The following is a 16,794-nucleotide window of genomic DNA, read 5'->3' on the forward strand; positions in this document are numbered from 1 at the left end:
ATTTTCTCCAGGCTTATCCGTGTTCCTGAGAATGGCAGAATTTCATTCTTTTTTATGCCTTAGTAGTATTCCATTGTTTATATATGTGACATTTTCTTTAAAGCCCAGTCCTCCATTGATGGAAATTTAGGTTGGTTCCATACCCTGGATACTGTAAGTAGAGCTGTGATAAACATAAGAGTGGAGGTATGCATTCAACATGATAATTTCCATTCCCTTGGATATATACCCAGTAGTAGGATCACTGGATTGTATGGCCATTCTATCTGTAGTTGTTCAAGGAACCTCCATACTGTTCTCCATAATGGCTGTACTAATTTACAGTCCTATCGACAGAGCAAAAGAGTTCCCCTTTCTCTGCATCCCCACCAGCATTTGTTATTCTGTCTTTTTTTTTTAATAGCCAGTCTATCAGGGATGAGATGATATCTCAAAGTGGTTTTGCTTTGCATTTCCCTGATGATCAGTGATGTTGAGCATTTTGTTATATACCTGTTGGCCATTTGTATATCCTCCTTTGAGAAAAGTCTATTCTACTCCTTTGCCCATTTTTTAATTGGTTTATTTTTATTTATTTATTTGTTTGTTTGTTTGTTTGTTTATTAGGTGTAAAATCATTTAAGCTCCTTATATATTCTGGATATTAATCCCTTGCCAGATGTATAGTTTCCAAATATTTTCTCCCACTCCAGAGGTTGCTTTTCCACTCTGTGGATTGTTTCCTTTGTTGTACATAGCTTTTTAGTTTGATATAATCGCAGTTGTTTATTTTTTCTTTTGTTGTCTATGCTTTTGGGGTCTTATTTATAAAGTATTTGCCCAGTCCTACATCCAGGAGTGTTTCTCCTATGTTTTCTTCAAGGAGTTTCAAAGTTGCACATCTTATACTTAAGTCTTTTATCCATTTTGAGTTGATTTTGGTATATGGCAAGAGGTATGGATCTAGTTTCATTCTTCTACATATAGATATCCAGTTTTTCCAGCACCATTTATTGAAGAGCCTCTCCTTTCCCCTTGAGTGTTCTTGGGACCCTTGTCAAAGATCAGTTGGCTGCAAATACATAGGTTGATCTGGGTTCTCTATTCTGTTCCATTGTTCCATGTTCTGTTTTTAGGCCAGTATCATACTGCTTTGGTTACCATAGTTTTGTAATATAGTTTTGAAGTCAGGACATGTAATGCCTCCAGTATTGTTTTTTTTTTTTTTTTTTTTTTTTTTTTTTTTTTTTTTGCACAGGATTGCTTTAGCTATTCAGGGTCTTTTGTTGTTCCATATGAATGTTCGGATTGTTTATTCTATTTCTGTGAAGAATGTCATTAGTATTTTTATGGGGATCACATGAATCCGTAGATGGCTTTGGTTAGTATGGTCATTTTCACCATGTTGATTCTTCCAATCCATGAACAAAGAATGTCTTCCTATCTTTTGATTTCCTTTTTAATTTCAGCAGTGATTTGTAGTTCTCATTGTAGAGATATTTCACCTCCTTGGTTAAATTTATTCCTAGGTATTTTACTCTTTTATATATAGTAATAAACAGAAGGAAATATTTTCAGTCAAGGAGCATGGACTTCAGACTGGACTTTGTGAGACACAAGTCTGACATTTAATAGGTTATGAATAATTTATTTCCTGTAAAATGAAGATAATGATAGCTGTGTTACACAATCATTGGCTAGATCTAAGATATTACTGTAAAACACCTAACAGTAAGACAGTGAATAGCACATAGAAGACTGCCCTCAAATATCAGTTCCTTCCTCCTAATTCCTTAAAGTGTTGTAATGAAGCTTAGATTACAAAATATAACAATTTTCTTATAGGAGAAAATAGCTGTATTCTCCCCCGTCTTTCTCCCCCTTCAAACACATATAATATTCTCCATGTGACTGAATGTTTAGAGCAAGAACCTTAAAGTTGTCAGTCTGGGAATTTCATGCCTTAGTGCACCAGTGACTTCTGTGACCTTAATTGAACCTCTGGGCCAGAGTTTCTCTATTTCTCAAATAGGTATAATAATGGAAAACATCTCTCCCTCACAAGGGTGCTTTTAACATTACTGAAAAAAAAAGGAATCTTTTTAAAACACACTAGATGAAAGTGCTGCTGTTATTAAACATGTGATGAATTGTTAGTAATTCATATTCTGTGATGCTGTAAGAGTCAGTAGCTTTAGGAAGCAAATACACTCTTGAGAGTCTTGGCCAGAAAAAAACTGTATAACGGCAATTGAATTACCTGTTAAATTGAAAATATCATTGAGAAAACTCAGGGAAAAAAAAGGAGTTGTTACATCTCTGTAGAATACCTATATCACCAGGAGAGAAGTTTAATATGACCTCATTCTTGGCCATATTTGTAGGAGGCAAGTGCTTCACTGGGACATAGCCAAGATATTTCCTTGTAGAGAGCAATATAGTGTTAAAGTAGTAAAAAAAAAAAAAAAAAAAAAAGTATTTAATCTAGTGTTTGGAAAGTCCAAACTTTTAGCCCCATTAAAGAATTAACACATACTAATTAATTTCTGTCACCATATTTTACATGTTGCTAACCTATGCAATCAATAAATGTTTTAAAATATGCAAATGGTCAAATTAACATTGGATAAAAGCTTCCGAAAGTTTACAAGGTTCTCTTTGTAAGTCGTAAAATTTTAGTCTGAGAAGTAATAAACTTTTATCTAAAATGAAACAAATTTTGATAAGAACATTAATGTATTAATTAGGATCAATACTTACTGGAGAGGAAACAAAGTTCATAATCTTTTTAGGAAGTTACAGCTCAGATACTGAAAGCATTAATTATAAACAATCTTTAAAAATTATTCATGGAAACTCTGAAACTTGGAATCACTACCACTTTCTTCTGAAAGATCCTTATATGGCACTGAATAGGATAAATTTTCCATTTATTTATCAGATATTTATAAAATGGTCAGGTTCTCTGTAAAATACTAAAAACACAAAAACAGATTGTATGGTTTTTCCTCTTTATAAAGGGGCCTATGGTTTAGATGAAAGTAAAAGTAATAAAAAACAGTTTAAATAAAATAGTATAGCTGCTATGGTAGATGTCTGTACAAGGTATAGTGAACACATAGAGTGAGAAGTCAACTCTACTTGGTAAAGAAAAAGGATAGTGAATTTTAATGAAAGAGGTGATGTTAGAAAGAAACTGATGAGGAGATAGATGTTCTTAAAGTAGACAGGGATAGGAAAAGGCAGGGCAGGCAGGGAAATGAGAATGAGAAAACCGCAGGTATATAAAATTCTCCTGCATATCTGAGATTTGTGTGTAGAGAAATACAGTCTGTAAATGGGACCTGGACTCAAAGAGAGACGTGGCAGGTCTTAAACTAGGCAGATAGAAACAGATGGTGAAGAGAAAGACCATAATGCCACAGTACCCAGACGGCACAATAAGGCACCCCAGGATGCCACAGAAAACTCACGAGAATACCATGGGACACTTTACATTTCAAGAGGAAACACAGAAATATCTGTGGAACACCATGAAGACTACCACTATTAAGTTTTTGGAAACTAACTACTTAATAAATTAAACTGTTCAGTATTTATTATGGCTGAGGAGTGATTTGAAGAAAATAACTGAGGCACAAAGGGCTCCAAGAGCTGAGAAAGTTTGAGAACCATGACCATAATTACTTTTAAGAAACAGGGAAACCTAGACTAGGAGAATTTGAAGGAGGTGAATAAAATGAACAAACTCATATTTTGGGATGATCACTCTGACAGCAGTGGGGAGCATGAATTAGAGGGATGCCATTTTGGAGGCACAGAGACCATTTAACAATTACTATAATTAGATAAGTAAGAGACAATGAGATGTCTAGTGAGTAACTGGAATCCAGAACCAAAGGAATAACTACTGTTACTTAGGCAAGTGACTCAGCTACTTTGTTGCTGTTCCTTTTAAATGCTAGAAGTTTTTGTCAATACTCTTGAAATTATTAAATTATATTCACAATTACTTAGCTGCTTATTTAGTCACATTTCATGCACTGCTTAGCTAGTTCAGTAAAGCCATTTACAGTGTGACACAGAATGATGTTTTTGTATGTCCCAGTAAACACAGTATGTTTAAAAACTAGGATGACATTACACTACACCTTTAACTAACTGTGCAAAGAAGGTCAATATTCTGCTAATCAGGAACCAGTAACTCAGGCCAATCAGCCTAATGAAAACCAAGACCAGAAGTATTTCCTCCCACAATGTCTTTACATCTAAGCACAATTCCTGATTGCCGGTACTCCAAAGCTTCTCTTGCAAGATAATTTTCTGCCCTTAGTAATTACAGTCCTGTGTTACAAAAGGGCTCAAAATATGTTACAGCTAATATTTATTGGATGTTTTCGATGAGCCAGGGACTCTTCTCAACATTTGACATGCATTGTTTTACTTATTCCCTACACCTACCCTGTGATGAAGATGCCACCATGATGGTCCCCAATTTACACGAGGAAATTGAAGCACGAATTTATGCGTGCCAGGTCACATGGGTTTTAAGGTGGATCTAAGATACAATCCCAGATTTTATGACTCCAGAGTTCACAGTCTTAACAACTACACTATATCTCTTCCATCTGGGAGCACTATTTTACATTTATTTGTAATTTACATTAATTTATAAATTTTACATTTTTGTGTAATTGTTTTAAGCACTAAGTTATGTGTACTTACTTGAGAAGCTCTCTTTGACTTAGAGTAATTGAATAAAAATATTATTAATTTCATTGTAGAGAAAATATCATTGTAATTATGGAGACTTAAGTAAATAAAAACATAAGCCTGACTATTGAAGTTAGAGGGAGATAACATTAAAAAGGCAACCTTGCCAGCTGCAATGCTTTGGTGCCATGGCATAGTCCTTAAGGGTGGAGATGAAAGAAACTTGGGTTTCTCAGTTCTTTTATATTTATAAGTTCCTTGGAAACTGACCAACATTATAAAGTCATAAAACACTGATGTTTAACTTTGAATGTTAATACATGGACACCGACATTCCTAGCCTAGTCACTAGAATTCTAGTGCCTGCCATCTGGGTACTTTATTATACAAGGGTGCTTAGGAGAAAGATTTGAAAAATAAATGAAAATAATTAGAAAACTGCATGATTACTATAAAGTTAGATCAAAGAAAAGCAGAGGGTTTGGGGGAAGCATTCATTCATGCCATGATAAAGCTTGAAAACTTATAATAAAGTGTACCCTTTACAACTGAGGTGAGCAGGAATGGGAAAGGATTAAGGTAAATGTGGCTAATTGTAAACAAAGGTGAAAACATAGCAAAAAATCAGGGACAAGAGAAAAAAATTTTTGGAAATACAAGTGTTTTAAAATATGTATCTGTTGATTACGAGATAGGTATATACAGAGACGATGGATAAGAACCACAAGAGAAGATGTAAGCATGGTCTTATAGTGAATGGAAGTTGCAAAAAGAGTCCAGAAGTTTTCCTGAAAGCATTGATCAATTTTAGGTATCTTTATTCTAGCTGTAAGGTAGAGAAATATTTGGAGGTGTTCAAGCATAGACATCGTTAAGAGGCTTTTATTTATGTTTTAAAGTATCACTGTTTAGAGCTGGCAGATTAGCTCAGTTGGTTAGAGTGTGGTGCCGATAAAGTACCACTGTTTAATGAATCTTACACTGAGGCAGTGAGTACCTTTCATAAATTAGTGAAAGAGTATTTTTTATCTATTAGCTCATGCAATTAAAAAAAAGCCTATTTTGGCATAGCATTTAGTGAAATTTTGTTCTAATATTATGAATAACTAAATGGAGACATTTCCTAATGTGTAAAAAAGTATTTTCTGTTTTGGAGAGAGAATGGTGACTATACTTCCAGGTTCAAGGTGCAAGCAGACTCATAAGACACAAATAAGCTTTAATTTATCACTACATTTGTTTAGCTTTTTAACAGAAGACAAGGCATAAAGTACATCGGGTATAGCGTGTACAATTCATCTTCCTCTTGCTCAGCAACTTCCAAGTACATAGGTTGTTTTGCTTGTCTCACCACGTGGATACTTGACTTCCATGGATAAGAGCCAAGGTGTGTGTGGATCACATTGACACACAGAAGCTACAGGCTGTATTTCCCACTAGTCCTTTGTACTGTTCAAGTCCAAAAGCCCCCAAACTGGAATGCCAACTGGAAGCTCTCCCAACCCAGTGCTGACTTCACACAACAGAGAGAAATATCATTTCTCATTTTTCTAAGCTTCATTCCTTCCAAGGAATGAGTGCCTGTGGGAAACTGAAATCATTCTTTGAGAAGCCAACATCAGACCAGGCTAATGTTAAATTCTTTCTCACAGTTTTATCCCCATGAGTTCAAGACAATATTCCTTAAATGTTCCGTGATATTTTTTCTGACAAGTACGTCTCTAATATTTTATATACACGAAGAAGCAAGCTAGTACACCTGCAACCACCAAAATTTGTACTACTCAGTAGAGGGTAGGTGTTCTCTTCCCAAAACATGTTATTCTTAACCAACACACTTCAGGATGCTTTGGAAACTTTCTCATCAGTTGCACAAGTCTCCATCTTACTCATTATAATGTGTATCTTTTAAAAGGTATTAGAGATATTTAGATATGTGTATACTTTCTCTAAAGCCATATTTATACACATTTAGATGTGTATTTAGTTTCTCTAAGGACAATCAGTTTCCATAGGGGTTTGGGGGTTTTAACCAGGTTTCCAAAATATCTTTTCATCCTGGGGTCATCATCAGTATACATTTATTTCCTTTAATTTCCATATGGGATCTCATAAAATACTTTATTACACCAAACAGAAGTAGATAAGACATTAAAGTAATACTTAGCACAACAAACATTTGTTTTTATTACGATGTAATTTCCCCATCCTTCCCAGCAGAACCATCCCTTACCTATATGCTGTCTGTTTTCAATGACAGGAATGGTCACTAGTGTTCAGTAAATTCAGTATTCTTTCTGGCTTGGGGGCCTAATCTAATCACAGCTATGAAGAAACAGGATTTTATTGACACTGGTTCCCACATATTAATGTACAGAACAACCTATTTACTTTACAGGGAGAACACAGTCTTGGTCTTTTATCAGCTCAATACACACTAACTGCATCACAATGAATGGTTTCTCCTTTTAAATTTATGGCACACATGCTATAAATGAATGGTAATAAGGACCACATGACATCCTGCTATAATTTAAGCGGTCCTTGGCATTTCAATAGCTGCATCTCTCTGGCCTGGGCATCTAAAATACCCAGGCATTTTCCTTTAAGCACAATAGTAATAAAGCATAGCAGAGAGCTCTTCTTGGATGAGATTATAGGACCTTTCCCAGAGTTGTCTGGCATAATGTCCCAAATGGCTTTTTCTTCTTCCCAGATAACAGTAGAGCCTCACCAGGTCCTTCTTTTCCCATCCCTAGAAATAGATGGTAGGTTTGCAACCGTAAAGTTCAATCTCTACCATTAGGTAATAAAACAGCACTTAAGGTCAATCCTAGCTTGTTCACAGTGGGCAAAGTGACTGTCTAACCTCGGGTGTCTTTAGGAATACATGTAAGGTGCAAAGGAACACAGTATCTTACTCAATATGCTCCATTTAGCTGGAACAAGGTCAAATGCAATTCTCATTTAAACCACTGGATTTGATAACCCAAAAGCAAAGCCTTGTGGCTGCCATCAAGGCTGCCTTTCATATGGGACTCGACTACTCAAAATGAGAACTCCCACCAGCTAATCAGGCAGATATTTGCCTCAGCAGGGTTCAGACCCTTTAGCAGTAGGAGTGGGTACTCTTCAAGAATTCCACTGAAGATGCAGAAATGCTACCTGCTCATAGATACAATGCACTCCCTCAGAGCTGATCCCTTTAGCATGTTCCCAAATATACCTTTCATATTTTATCAGGGAACTTGTTGTACAGCTCCTTTTTTATTGGCATTTCTTTTTTGATATCACTCATGATATCATAGATAACTAAAGCCTCAATATAATCTGATGTTTGTGAGGTGTGAGGGATGTTCCTAGTAGACCCAAATAGCACTCCAGTACCTGCCTCTCAAATGGGCTGTTCTTAGACACAGCATCAGGAGGATTTTCAGTCCAGAAGTTTAGCAATCTCTTTTAAGTAGCATTCCAAGGCTTTGACAGGGACCTGAGTCTGTGTGCGTTTTAGTAGTGGACTTCTCTAAAAGCACTGATTATGTCATAATTATAAGATCCTGGAGAAGCATCTTGGGATACCCTCTGCTCAGGACACCATTTAAATCCATTTCTATTTCTAGTCACTTTGCATATCAGGACCAACAGGATTCCCAAATACGGTGCATGTGTCATCCAGGATCCAAACAGCCCTTTGAGGCTTTGTCCCTTTCTCTTATTAGTAAAGATCGGAGGGAATAGTAAATTTTTCATTTTCTTTCTGAAGTGCCTCTAGTGGCCCTAGCCCAGCTTATTGTCAGAAAAAAAGACTTATTAAGCCAAGTCCTAAATTTTAGCCAGATTATTCAGGCATCCATGACAAGTTCTACTGCAACCACAGTTTTAAAATCCTCCCTCCTTCTACTACTAGCTTACTTTCTGACAGGGAAAGTACCATTATATTATCAATTTTGCAAATCAATGGTCTTTCAGAAATGAAGGAACCTAAATCTTATCTTAAAGAACAGTAGCTGAATCCTGGAGGATATGAGTGATGTAACGATATTCACTTATCTCCAAAATCTTTGTTCACCATCCCTAGGATATTCTACTTTTACCAAAGCACACAGCTTTGGAACTTCCCCTGTGGGCTAAGGCAAAATATCCTGGGCTTCAAGTCAATCCTCATTGGTTTCCCTTGCCTCAGCCTGTGGAGTACACTTAGCACACCAAGTCAGCAGCTTCTGTTACTGTTCCTCAACAGCATCATCGGATTTAAATTCATCCAAACTGGGTAAAGAGAGAATATCTCAGGGGATTCATTAAGAAAGGCAGCTGCTAGATACAAAACAAAATTTCCATTTCCCAACTAGTGATAATGAACCAAGAAATCTTTTGGGAGCATCTAGTAAATGTCTTCTCTTTTTATCCCTTGTTTTAACAGTCATATAATTAGAGCTCTATCTGATTCATCCTCTTCTTATATCTTTAGCTGCCCTCCCTCTTGCCTTTCCTTGACTACCCATTTTACCAGTTTCCTATGAGATAAATCTATGTAAAGTATCCATCCAGGCATCAAATTCTCATTAGAATCCACACCCCCCACACACCCTGCCCCAGCCCCCCAACCCTTCCCTGTCCTGTTTCCTGCATCACAGTGATTTGACTCAAGAATCTTAAAGCCAAGTCTACTTCTGATGGCATCTAGCACCACAGCTGGCAGTTAGACTCAGGAGATACAGGCAGGCTTTAAAATAACACCATGTTTACTAAGCATCATAGAAGGGAATAAGGCTGGACACACAGCAGGCACATCTTTGTCTCATCATCATCTCATCTCAGTAGCTACCGAAGTACACAAAAGTACATGAAAGAGGCTTCTTTTCATCCTCACCCACATGGACATGTATGGCTGCCACAAATGAAAGCCAAGAGGCACGAATGACCGTGACCTTGACCTAGACGCCAAAGCCCCTATTTCCCACCAACATTTTATGCCACAGTTTTCACATAGGCCCAGTGTCCTTGCCCATCCCAACCTATGGCCCACCTAACCTGAGGCAGATGTTGTGTTCTGCAAAAAATATGAGGCAATCAAAATATTCCCCATTTATATTAAACCTACTGTTACCAAAGGAACAGTCCTATGAAATCTAAGATGTTTCTCAAGCAATGCTGGTACGCAGGCCCAACAGTAACCCTTTATTCACAAAAGTTTTATATATATACATATATATGTATGTAGATACTTGTACACGATTAAATGTCAATGTGTTACTTACCTTTTAAAAATTTAAGCAGTATTGAGGGGGAAATTTATTGCATTAAACGCTCACTTCAGAAGAATGGAAAGATGGCAAGTGAACAACCTAACACATCACCTTAAAGAACTAGAAAAACAAGAACAATCCAAACCTAAAGTTAGCAGACGGAAAGAAATCATTAAGATCAGAGCAGAACTAAATGAAATTGAAAACCAAAAAACAATTCAAAAGATCAACGAATCAAAAAGTTGGTTTTTTGAAAAGATAAATAAAATTGACAAACCATTAGCATGGCTAACAAAAAAAGAAGAGAGAAGACTCAAATAACAAAAATTAGAAATGAAAAAGGCCATATTACAACTGATACATCTGAAATACAAGGAATCATTCGAGACTACTATAAACAACTATACGCCAACAAATTTGAAAATCTGGAGGAAATGGATAAATTTCTGGACACACACAAGCTCCCAAAACTGAACCGTGAAGACGTAGAAAATTTGAACAGACCAATAACAATAAAGGAGATTGAAGCTGTTATCAGAAGGCTCCCAACAAAGAAAAGCCCAGGACCAGATGGATTCACAGCAGAATTTTACCAAACATTCAAACAGGAATTGACACCGATTCTTTACAAACTATTCCAAAAGATTGAAACGGACGCAAATCTCCCAAACTCATTCTATGAAGCAAACATCATCCTGATACCAAAACCAGGTAAAGATATAACCAAAAAAGAAAACTACAGGCCAATATCCTTGATGAATATAGATGCAAAAATCCTCACTAAAATACTAGCAAACAGAATACAGCAACACATACGAAAAATTATTCATCACGATCAAGTGGGATTCATTCCAGGGATGCAAGGTTGGTTCAACATACGCAAATCAATAAATGTGATACACCATATTAATAAACTCAAACACAAGGACCATATGATCATCTCTATAGATGCTGAAAAAGCATTTGATAAAGTTCAGCACTCATTCATGACAAAGACCCTCTATAAATTAGGTATAGAGGGAAAGTATCTCAACATAATTAAAGCCATATATGCCAAACCTACTGCCAATATCATCCTGAATGGAGAAAAGCTGAAAGCTTTTCCTTTAAGAACAGGAACTAGACAAGGATGCCCACTCTCACCACTCCTATTCAACATAGTGTTGGAAGTACTAGCCAGAGCAATCAGAGAAGAGAAGGAAATAAAGGGCATCCAGATTGGAAAAGATGAAGTCAAACTGTCCCTGTTTGCAGATGACATGATCCTATATATCGAACAGCCTAAAACCTCTACAAAAAAACTGCTGGAATTGATAAATGATTTCAGCACAGTGGCAGGATACAAAATCAACACACAAAAATCAGTAGCATTTCTTTTCTCCAATAGTGAACATGCAGAACGAGAAATCAAGAAAGCCTGCCCATTTACAATAGCCACCAAAAAAATAAAATACTTAGGAATTGAGTTAACCAAAGAGGTTAAAAATCTCTATAATGAGAACTACAAACCACTGCTGAGAGAAATTAGAGAGGATACAAGAAGATGGAAAGATATCCCATGCTCTTGGATTGGAAGAATCAACATAGTGAAAATGTCCATACTACCCAAAGTGATATACAAATTCAATGCAATCCCCATCAAAATTCCAAAGACATTTTTCTCAGAAATGGAAAAAACTATCCAGACATTTATATGGAACAATAAAAGACCACGCATAGCCAAAGCAATGCTGAGCAAAAAAAATAAAGCTGGAGGCATAACACTACCGGACTTTAAGCTATACTACAAAGCTATAATAACCAAAACAGTATGCTACTGGCATAAAAACAGACACACTGACCAATGGAATAGAATAGAGAATCCAGAAATCAACCCACACACTTACTGCCATCTGATCTTTGACAAAGGCACCAAGCCTATTCACTGGGGAAGGGACTGCCTCTTCAGCAAATGGTGCTGGGATAACTGGATATCCATATGCAGGAGAATGAAACTAGATCCATACTTCTCACCGTATACTAAAATCAACTCAAAATGGATTAAGGATTTAAATATACACCCTGAAACAATAAAACTTCTTAAAGAAAACATAGGAGAAACACTTCAGGAAATAGGACTGGACACAGACTTCATGAACACGACCCCAAAAGCACGGGCAACCAAAGGGAAAATAAACAAATGGGATTATATCAAACTAAAAAGCTTCTGCACAGCAAAAGAAACAATTAACAGAGTTAAAAGACAACCAACAGAGTGGGAGAAAATATTTGCAAAATATACATCTGACAAAGGATTAATATCCAGAATATATAAGGAACTCAAACAACTTTACAAGAAGAAAACAAGCAACCCAATTAAAAAATGGGCAAAAGAGCTAAGTAGGCATTTCTCTAAGGAAGATATACAAATGGCCAACAGACATATGAAAAAATGCTCAACATCACTCAGCATCCGGGAAATGCAAATCAAAACCACACTGAGATACCACCTAACCCCAGTTAGGATGGCTAAAATCCAAAAGACTATGAACAATAAATGCTGGCGTGGTTGCGGAGAAAAAGGAACTCTCATACATTGTTGGTGGGACTGCAAAATGGTGTAGCCTCTATGGAAAATGGTATGGAGGTTCCTCAAACAACTGCAGATAGATCTACCATACGACCCAGCTATCCCACTGTTGGGAATATACCCAGAGGAATGGAAATCATCAAGTCGAAGGTATACCTGTTCCCCAATGTTCATCGCAGCACTCTTTACAATAGCCAAGAGCTGGAACCAGCCCAAATGTCCATCATCAGATGAGTGGATATGGAAAATGTGGTACATCTACACAATGGAATACTACTCAGCTATAAAAAAGAATGAAATACTGCCATTTGCAACAACATGGATGGACCTTGAGAGAATTATATTAAGTGAAAGAAGTCAGGCACAGAAAGAGAAAGAAAGAGAAATAGCACATGTTCTCACTTATTGGTGGGAGCTAAAAATTAATATATAAATTCACACACACACACACACACACACACACAAAACCGGGGGGGGGGAAGAAGATATAACAACCACAATTACTTGAAGTTGATACGACAAGCAAACAGAAAGGACAGTGTTGGGGGGGAGGGGGGAGGGAGAAGGGAGGGAGGTTTTGGTGATGGGGAGCAATAATCAGCCACAATGTATATCGAGAAAATAAAATTCAAAAAATAAATAAATAAATAAATAAATAAAAAATAAAAATTTCTGTACTTACAGAGTATTTAGTTTTTATTTATCACATTCCTTTTATGTAATTTCTTCTAATTTGGAAAATATAATACTTATAGAAAGGTGCATAAAATATTAATGTACATTATAATACATCATACTTGTATATGAATACCTGTGCACCTGTCATTCAGATTGAGAAGCTAAATATTACCAACACTCAAAAGCCTCCAGATTGTAACTTCCCAAACCAATCCCCCTCAGTATTCCCCAGTCCTATCCATGCGTTTGACATAGTAATTGCAACTTCTTATTTCTTCACAGTTTTACCATTAAGTACATATTGCTAACATGCAATTGTTTTTCATATTTTAAATTTTATAGAAATATTGTGTATGGATTTTTGTCTCGCCTTTTTTTTTGTTCAGTATCCTCTTCCTAAGATTCAATCATGTTGTAGTGTACAGTAATCATTTGCTTATTTTTATTACTATGTGGTAGTCTATTATATGAAAATATCATAATTTATTTAATTCACTCTTTGACTAATGGTCATTTGTGTTCTTTCTTGTTGAAGTAACACAAATAATGCTTCTCTTGTGATATTCTTTGCTATCCTCTAAGGTAAGTACTATCATTTTTGTTTTTCTGACAAAATAAAAGTGATGGATAGAAAGACAAAATGTAATTTACCAATATCATTCAGCTGGCAGAATTAGGCTTTAAACCCAGCTGCTTGTGACTCTAGAGTCCATGTTCTTAATTTCTTCACTAAGCTCTAACAATGAAAGATATGAGACTAAACTAAAATAGTGACTATTGAAATGAAAAAAATAGACAAATTCAACCAATTCTAAGAACACAGATTCACTATGATTTGGTGATTAATTTGAAGCAGTTGCTGAAGGAAATGGAACAATGAATGATAACATTACTAGGAATCTGGCTTGAAACAGAGGTTGGTGGTGTCATTTCCTGAAATATGAAATACAGAAAAAAGACCAGGATTGGCAGATGGGGAATTTAATTTGAACTTGAACATACAGCATTTGGTACCAACAAGGCATCCTGGGGACTTACAGTAATAGCTAATATTTATTCAGAACTTACAGTGTGCTCAGAACTGTTCTAAACTCTTTACATGTATTAATTAATTTGATTCGCACAGCAAACCTACCTATCAGGCAGATTTTGTTATTGTGCCCATTTTATAGACGAGGAAACTGAGGCAAGGAAAGGCTCAGGGGTATCCCAATGTTACAAAGCTAGTTGGTAAGTCAAAGTACGTATATAAGTAGCTGCTTCTAGAGCCCATGTTTTTAAGCACAAACATATAATGTCCCTTGATATAATGTCACGGACAATAGAGAGTTAATTATACAGATCTGATGCTGAGGCAAGAAATCCAGACTGGATACATGGATCTGAAAGCTCTCAGCATATACCTGTTAATGAATGTATGCAAGTGCAATTATGTCAGTGGTTCACAGCCAGAGGTGATTTTGTCCCCCAAGAGAAATTGGCAATATTTGGAGACAATTTGTTTGCCATGTCTGGGGATAGGAGCTATTGACATCTAGTGGGTAGAGGCCAAGGAAGCTGCTAAACATCCTACAATGAAAAAGACAGCCCCCCCACAACAAAAAATAATCCTGTTCAAAATGTCAATAGTACGAAAGCTGAGAAACCTTGTCTTACGCAGCTCAATCACTGAATGTGGGCCTACCTAGGAAGGGAGAGTGATGCTGGAAAGGAAACTCTTCAGCTAAGAGGTGTCTGTTGACAGCACTTCCAGCAGCTGGGATAATAAATTCTTTATTCCAATTAGGATTACAGCAGTGCATCACCACATCTGCCATGGTTGTGGAAGGGAGAAAAGGAAGCACAGCAGATGAGTCGCTGACACAAGGGGAACCTGCTTTCGACCACCTGCTATAATCAGCAGTGTACTAATCGTGCCTTTTCATTTCCTGTAATTCTGATGCTTTGACATCTTTGGACTTTGCTGATGATGGAGAAATGACTAGGACTGGGAAATGACTAGCCCAGGAGCATGTCATTCACATGCAAACCAATAATCCACAGCTCTCCCACTCTACCACCTCCTTTATGAGGCTCTCACATTCAGAGGAGAGAGCAAGTATAATAATCCTGCTCCAATCATCCCAGAGTCAGATGCTAGACAACTCAAGACAGTTTCTACACCCCAGAACCAGCTGAAATTATTCAAAATATGCAATTCTAAACCTGCTTACTTTGCTGCGGAAACCCCTGTAAAGGCTCTTGCCCATGCCCCCCCCCCAACCCCTTCACTCCTTCTGCCTCCTGACAGATGGTGGTGCTGCGCCATGTGGCCCTCTGTGGCATGGTATACCCCTCTCTTGGGAACTATGAGTAACAAACTACCTTTTCAATGGCAATTGTCTCCTAATCTGGTATTTTCACAGATACTTCAATAATAATAAAACCTACATTTTAAAACAAGCAGGTGATTTGAATGATTTATTTTTTTTCAGTTTTTTTCTTATATCCTTTCCTTTCTATTCTTTCTCAACCTTTGTATTGACAGCATTTAAAAAATAACTCCCCTGCACATGGGTTTAGCTGCAGAATGAGGGCTACATTTTTTACTATACCCATGTACATTTTTATTTTTTTAAATCTGTTTATTTTGCATGGGAAAATGTATATCTGCACATGGTATTTGGTCATAAACATTATGGGGAATTGCTTAGTGTTATTCACTGTTCACTTTGCTGATGCATCCCACCCCCCCCCCTCCCTGATTTTAAGTAAGAGGGATTATGGACATAAAACTTCTGTCAAATATTTAATAAAGTATTCACATTTGTATTGTTTTGTAAACAATCAGTAATCCCCCTTGATCCATGTTAATGAGCCATGCATTGTTTATTTACAAATAATTATTTTTCAACTTTTGTTATTAATGGCTATTTTGTATTGTGATCTAATAACATGGAATGAACAGTGTCAGCTTTTTAATAATTTATTTAACTTTTCTTGTGGCCTATTAGATGGCCAGTTTCTGTGAATGATCCATTGGCTTTTAAAAGGAAGTATATATACGGTTTATTTTAAATTTCCTTGGTCTATTAAATAAACTACCACAGGAAGTATTATATTATAATAGGCTTTGTTTTTACTTTTTTCCTACATGAGTCTTCAAAACCTGGGAGATATATCTTCAAAGCTACATTTTTTTTTTCTATCCAAATTTTTCTTTGTATAGTTTTATAGCATAGTTTTTACTTTAAATATTTTGCAGCTATGTTATTTGTCATATAAAGGTTAATGTTTCCAATACCTTCATTGTGAATACATCATTTTTCAGTATAAAATGACAGTAATTTTTCTGATTTTATGATATTTATTTGCCTCAAAATCTGATATATATAGCTGATTTTAATATTGTTTTCTTTCTTTTACTTGCTTTTATATGATATATGTCTCTGCTAGTCCTTTTTTTTTTTTTTTTTTTTTTTTTTTTTTTTACTTTTCTAGGCCATATTCCCCTATATATCCATGTCTCTTAGAAATAACATAGAATTGGACTTTGTCTTTAATAAGGGAATTTACCCCATTCAAGTTCAGAACTTTTAAGCCTATTATACCTGAAAAGCTTGTTCATTT

Source organism: Cynocephalus volans, chromosome 5 (genome assembly GCF_027409185.1).
Source record: "Cynocephalus volans isolate mCynVol1 chromosome 5, mCynVol1.pri, whole genome shotgun sequence".
Taxonomy (NCBI): Eukaryota; Metazoa; Chordata; class Mammalia; order Dermoptera; family Cynocephalidae; genus Cynocephalus; species Cynocephalus volans.